Source organism: Chiloscyllium punctatum, chromosome 29 (assembly GCF_047496795.1).
Source record: "Chiloscyllium punctatum isolate Juve2018m chromosome 29, sChiPun1.3, whole genome shotgun sequence".
Classification (NCBI taxonomy): Eukaryota; Metazoa; Chordata; class Chondrichthyes; order Orectolobiformes; family Hemiscylliidae; genus Chiloscyllium; species Chiloscyllium punctatum.
Genome location: NC_092767.1, coordinates 22,694,038 through 22,701,367, shown reverse-complemented (window position 1 = coordinate 22,701,367; position 7,330 = coordinate 22,694,038). Strand labels below are relative to the sequence as shown.

The window sequence follows — 7,330 nt, the reverse complement described above, 5'->3', positions numbered from 1 at the left end:
CTTGATGTGGACATTACCTTCAAATCATCACTGTTGCTGTAATGAATACTCTGTAATGTCTCTTACCCAACCACATTGTGGGAGCACCTTCACCACTGCAGCTGTACAAGAAAGTCAAACATCACCCTCTCAACAAGCAACAGGGCTTTGGCATTAATCACTGGTTTCTGTGGAAGGAGAAACACAGTTGATGTTTCAGGGAGTGCAAAACAGATGACAGGGAATGAAAATGGTGCAGAATGTGATCGTCAGAAATGGAAGGAAAATACACTTGCTTATTGGAAAAATGAATTCTTGACTGTCAAAGATTTTCCAGAAAAAAATTAATAAGCAGCACATGGTCAGGGGCTGGGCGGCAGAGAAAAATTAACTTACAAAAATGTCTGTAAAAGTAATTGTAAAATACTAAACAGACCCAAAATACACCCATTGTTCGGTACTGAGCAAGCTAGATATTGACAAAGTGGTCATAAGGGAGCCCAGAGATGAAGCAAAGCTGTATAAGCTGTTATGATCCCACAGTCATCGAGATGTATAGCACCGACACAGACCCTTCGGTTTAACTCATCCATGCCAACAAGGTATCCGAACCTAATCCATTCCCATTTGTCAGCACTTGGCCCATATCCCTGTAAACGCTTCCCAATCATATCATATGTCCATTTAGATGCCTTCAACAAGTTTTAATTGTACTAGCCTCCACCACTTTCTCTGGCAGCTCATTCCACTCACTGCATGAAAGAGTTGCCCTTCAGCCCCCTTTGAATTTTTGCCCCGTTCACCCTAAAGCAATGTCCTCTACTTTTGGAGACCACTACTCCAGGGAAAACATCTTGTTCATTTACCCTGTTCATGCTCCTCATGATTGTATAAACCTCCATAACATCACCGCTCAGCCAATGGCACTCCAGGGAAAACAGCCCCAGCCTTTTACGCCTCACCCTATAGCTCAAATCCTCCAACCCTAACAACATCCTTGTAAGTCTTTTTTGAAACCTTTCAAGTTTCACAGCACCCTTCTGATTGGAGGCAGGCCAGAACTGCACACAATATTCCAAAAGTGGCCGAACGAATGTCCTGTACAGCAACATGACCTCCCACATCCTATACTCAATGCTCTAACCAATAAAGGAAAATATACTGAACACCTTCTTCATCATCCTATCTACCTGCAAATTGACTTGCAAGGACTATGATCGTGCAGTCCAAGGTCTCTTTGTTCCGCAAGGGTCTCCAGGGCCTTGCCATTCAGTGTATAAGTCCTGGGCTGAAAAACGTGTTGCTGGAAAAGCACAGCAGGTCAGGCAGCATCCAAAGATCAGGAGAATCGACGTTTCGGACATGAGCCCTTCTTCAGGAATCCTGAAGAAGGGTTCATGCCCGAAATGTCGATTCTCCTGATCTTTGGATGCTGCTTGACCTGCTGTGATTTTCCAGCAACACATTTTTCAGCTCTGATCTCCAGTATCTGCAGTCTTCACTTTCCCCTAGTGTATAAGTCCTGCCCTGACTTGCTTTTCCAAAACGCAGCACCACACATTTATCTAAATTAATCCGTATCTGATCAATATCTCACTGTAACCTGAGGTAACCTTTTTCACTATGCACAATACCTCCAATTTTGAATGACATGCAAACTCAGTTACGACAGCAAGTCATTTAAATGAATGACAAAACAAATCCAGAAATAAACATCCATTACTCTGAGTGTGAATGTGTTCTGTGTAAATCCTGCCCAATGACTCTGTACCAGAGAAAGGCTGCACATGCGCCATGCTGCACCTTTCCCCCTACAAAGATGGCGGCCGCACACGTGTCCACTGAATCGTTGCCCCGAATAAAGATGGCGGCGCTCACTCAGGCCTGCAGCCGCGCTGAGGCAATTCCCCGTTTACTACAAACACGGGACTGGGTTCTTCAAATTTGTGTTTTCCGACGTGCACAACATGTTTGTAAAACCTCTCCGCTCATAGTAACACAGTTTTTCTCCCGTTTCCCTCTGTTTATTTATTTCTTTCCTTACCGTATCCTTTCGCTCCATAACTTCCCGATCATTCATTACAGCGACTCTCCTCCGCGCGCGAGGGTGATCACGTGGTTTAGTCTAGTTCTGCCTCTAGTTCACTTTGATTGGTTGGAGGACCACCCTCCCGCCAGGTGTCCCATAAAACATCACGAGGGGTATCTTGGTAATTGATTACTCTACTGGTGACTTAATTTTCCTATTTTCTTGCAAACCATCTCTTTAATTGTGAGCATCAGAAAAGGCTTTGTTTTGCCAGCAAGAAATAAATATGTGATTAACCTTTGTTCGTTTCATGTATAAGAACACTGAGACTCCTCTGCACCGCACTTCTTTTTTTATCGATCGATTTTAACACTCGTGTGTCTTTTGATTCTTCCCAACAAAGTATATGACCTCGCATTCCCTACATGAAACTGCATCTGCCAAGAATACTCTAATTGTTGGAGGGAATCCTGAGGAACAGAATGTACATGTATTTGGAAAGGCAAGGACTGATTCGAGATTATTAACATGGCTTTGTGCGTGGGAAATCATGTCTCACAAACTTGATAATTTTTTTGAAGAAGTAACAAAGAAGATTGATGAGGGCAGAGCAGTAAATGTGATCCATACGGTCTTCAGTAAGGTGTTCAATAATGTTTCCCATGGGAGACTGATTGGCAAGGTTAGATCTCATGTAACAGCAGTGGACCTAACACCAACCCTTGTGTTACGGCGCCAGGACCTAAACTCCAAGAAGAACATGTTACATCAACTACAACACTGTTTTCTGTTGGCAAGCCAATTACTGATCAAAGCTGGAAACTCTCCCATAATTCCATTCCTCCGCATTTTGTATAAAAGCCTATTGTGGAGAAACTTATCGAACAACTTGCTGAAACCCATATACACCACATCAACCGGGTTACTGTCATCTACCTGTTTGGTCACTTTGTCAAAAAAGTCAACGAGATTCGTTAAGCAAGGCCTAACCATCACAAAACTGTGCTGACTGTCCCTGATCAGATTATTCTTTGCGAGATGGTCATAAATCCTATCTATAATAACCTTTTTCCAACACGTTACCAACAACTGCAGTGAATTCACTGGTCTGTAATTATCAGGGTTGTCTCTACGAAACCTTTTGCACAAGAGAACAACATATGCTATGCTCCATTCCACGGGCTCTATTCCTGTAGACAACGATGATTTGACGATCAATTCCAAAGGCTCATCAATGTCTTCCCTTGCTTCCCAGAAGGTTCCTAGGACAGATCCCATCCGGACCAGGGGACTTGTCTGTTTTCACAATCTTCAGTATTTCTATTACCTAATCCTTGTGAACCTCAATCTCTACTACACTAGACGCAAGTATCTCTGTATCTTCCTCGCCAACGTTTTCATTTCTATATCGAACACTGTCGAAAAATATTAATTTAGTGCTTCCCCTATCTCCTCTGACTCCACACAAAACTTCCCACTATTATCCTTGATTGTCCCAAATTTAACTCTCGTCATTCTTAGAGATAATGCTTTAAATACAGAACATTTCTGATGAAGAACTCGAATTTCCCAAGTCTAATCAAATTACCGGTCTGGTTTGCAAGATAAGCGTTCTGAACATCGAGTAGAAATTGTTCCAGCGGGAAAGCATTCACAACGTACGTCAGCAGGACACGAACCGACGTGGGGAAACCCCAAAGAACTTCTCATCATTCAGCTTAACCACGCGGCCATGACGACAGACAAAGCTGCATCGTTGAGCAGTGACCAAATCAGCCGATATCTCATTGAAAGCTGTCGCTGACTTGATGAGTTAAATGCTTCCACCTCCTTTCATACCTTTGCTGTCATTTGTAAGGTGCGAGACACCAATGTAAAAGAAGAAAAGCACAATGTTTGGAAAAGATATTTGCAGCAAACTGAGTCAAAATTATTTATTGAAAGGAAAATCACACTTGGCAATTTGCTAGACCTCTTTGCGAACATGACCAGCAGAGGTAATCAAGGGAGCTATTGATCTGAGTATTCTTGGCCATGAAACAAACAAAGGTTAGTGACATATTCATTTCTCTTTTTAGCGAACGAAATGGTCTTTCCTGATGGTTACAATGAAAGAGTTGGTTCCCAATAAAAGACAGAGATTAAGTCGCTTGTAGATAAACTTCAATGTGATACGATTCACTTTCAGCCCCTAATTACCCCAGAGATGGAGGGGGTGAGTTACTTTTCTTCAATTTTCTTGAATTGGGAACCAGCGACACTGAAGGAACTAGGCAAAAGTGAGGACTGCAGATGCTGGAAGCCTGATTTTAGATCAGAAAATTTTGGAAAAGCACAGCAGCATCCGAGGAGCAGGAAAGTCGATGTTTCTGTTGCCAGTCTTTCTGCGTTCCGCAATCAATTTTCGTTTTTGGCTCAGATTTCCAGCAACTGCAGCTATTCGTATTATGTTAACATTCATAATGTTTTGGACAAAACCAATGACCTGCTAGCATCGGAAAATCGGCAGAAGTACTGGTACACCGACATGTTAGCTGAACAATACCAGCATTCCATGAGCCGGAATACGATCCGGGCCACGGTTCTGAGAGTATGGAATCCTCACAAGTAAATAACAAGACAAGGCGATAGATACTGTCGTATTTGGTGTAAATAAAACACCCTTTATGAACATTTTCCTTGCAGATTATTTTCAACTTGTCTTCGTAGATGTACAAAGTGGGAAAAGGCCATTCCACCTGTGTGCATCGCGGCTAATCAGAGAGCCAATCATTCCAGTCGCAGTTTCCAACTTTGGCCCAAAGTCCCGTGTGTTCTAATGTTCCCAGTGCAAATGTCAATGACTTTATCCTGTGTTCTTAAATGGCACAATAATGGGGCAGATGTGTGACCTTTGCACAGCGACTTGTAACTCTTTTGAGGAACTTATGCTCATTTTCACCCACAAAGGGAGACACACAGAAAGATACCCCCAAAGCGACAGAGGTCTCCGTTGTGGTGAGCTGGAATTTGAAATGGATAATAGGACAAATGCAAGTTCCAAATGTGGAAGCACAGAAGCGACGTCCCGGCCGGACATCACAGGGGACCGTCAACGTGGGGCACGGTTAAAGTCAGACATTCCCCTCAAGCCAGGTAGGACTCGAACCTACAATCTTCTGATCCGAAGTCAGACGCGTTATCCATTACGCCACTGGCCCAACAGACACGCACACCGCTGGCAGAATGTCGATATGTAATGCCATTGACTTTCACGGAATCAGAATTAAAAAGGTGAACAAGCAGTGAAGAAAATCACCAACACTGCTTCACTTCGAAGTTTCCAATTTGTGAAGCAGTGACTTTCACTGGCAAAGGAGAAACATTTGTCCTCAGCTGCCTGCTTCGGGGTCGCCTCCTTCTCTGCTGGAAGTTTCCATCGTTTTATTCGCAGTCCCGACGCGAATTCATGATCCACTCCAGTGAAAACCTGTCATGGTGTCGTCTAAGCAAGACCCTGCCGAAACTCTGCGAGAGACATCTGGTCATTTCGAGCTCAGGATGTGGAATTAGACGAGCTGCGTGACACCTTTTATTGGCGCCGCCACTTCACTGCAAATTAGCGGCTCAAAACGAGCCGTTGTTAGCATCAGCTTGATTTGTACCTTCCTGTCGTGCATTTGCTGAACAACATCAGATAGATCCCGTCCGGCCCAGCTGACTTATCTATTTTCACACTCTGCAGTATTTCTAATATCTCTTCCATGTGAACCTCAATCTCTTCTGGTCTAGACGCAAGTATCTCTCTATCTTCCTCGCCAACATTTTCATTATCTATAGCGAACTCTGTCGAAAAATATTTATTTAGTGCTTCCTCTATCTCCACTTACTCCACATACGACTTCCCACTATTATCCTTGATTGTCCCAAATTTAACTCTCGTCATTCTTTTAGTGCTCACATACCTATCGAAAGCCTTAGGGTTAACCCTGATCCTATCTGCCAACAACTTCTCATGTCTCCTCCTGGTTCTTCTCAGCTCTCTTTTTAGGTCTTTCCTGATATCGTTGGAACCCTCGAGCGCTCGAACTGAGTTTTCACGTTTTCTCCTAACATAAGACTTCTTGTTCTTCTTGACCAGGGTTTCCACTAGCTTAGTAAAGCACGGCTCACGCGTTCTATATCTTACTCCCTCCCTGACAGGTACATACTTATCTAGGACACACAGGAGCTTTTCCTTGAATAACCTCCACATTTTTAATGTGCTCACCCCCTACAGTTTCCTACCCCACTCTACGATTCCTAAATCTTACCTCATTGCATCGTGATTTCCCTTCCACCAGCTGAAACTCTTGCTCCGTGGAGTACACCTATCCCTTTCCATCACGAAAGTAAACCTGAGAGAATTGTGATCGCTGTCTCCACAGTGCTCACCTACTTCCAAATCTAAAACCTGGCCAGGCTCACTACCCAGTACTAAATCGAAAGTGGCTTCTTCCCTTGAAGGCATGTCTACATACTGTGTCAGGAAGCCCTCCCGCACACAGTGGACAAAAACTGACCCATCTATAGTACTCGTACTGTAGTGATCTCAGTCAATATTTGGATACTGTCTTGAGTGTTCCAGAGTTTTTCATTATCCCACAGTCCAGATGAAGTTTGTATTCCTCGCGTACGGGAGCGAGAATTCTTTCAATGTCTCAGATCAGTTCCTGTGCCGAGAAGATCAGAGTCAATGTCCCTTCCTCTACTCGGACTGACAATTTACACTTCTTGTATCTCCTATGATTCCATTTCCCAAAGGGTTTCTCAAGATTTCCAAAGCTGGAGCCTAAATTATACGGTTTGCTTCCTAATCATTTTTCCAACTGCCAACTGACAATATTTTCACAGTAACTCTTCACAATCCTCTGGCTTGCACAATGTCCAGGGATGAGAAGTCCCGTTTGGTGGAGAGAGTTCCTAGGCTGGTGAGTTTCACTTTGGAACAAAGATGGTTAAGTGGCAATTTCCTGCGGTCGTTTGTAATGATGGGAGAGGGAGCGGTGGGGAATGAGCACTCTGACGAGCAGGAGGAAGTGTTGCCAATGACCAGAGTCAGAGAACAGAGGACAAGGGATGAAAGGAATCTAATGAAAAGCAGCACTTCTGCTCAGGGCGTTCAATAACAACTGCAGAAACCCGATGTGTCGAGCAGTGTATCTGGAAAGAGAAACAGAGATCATGTTTTAAACGTGGAGCATTTCTGATGAAGAACTCGAGTTTCTCAAGTCTAATCAAATTACAGGCCTGGTTTGCAAAACAGGCTTTCTGAACTTTGAATAGTTCCAGCAGGAAAGCGTT

The 7,330-nt window shown here is 43.6% G+C and overlaps 1 non-coding gene across 1 annotated transcript; it reads right to left on the bottom strand.

Annotated features, from left to right (window-relative positions):
* Positions 1-5,135: 5,135 nt before the first annotated feature.
* Positions 5,136-5,208, bottom strand: trnar-ucg (transfer RNA arginine (anticodon UCG)). The gene has a single exon. It is a non-coding gene; the product is annotated as a tRNA-Arg (tRNA).
* Between the last annotated feature and the right edge of the window lie 2,122 nt (positions 5,209-7,330).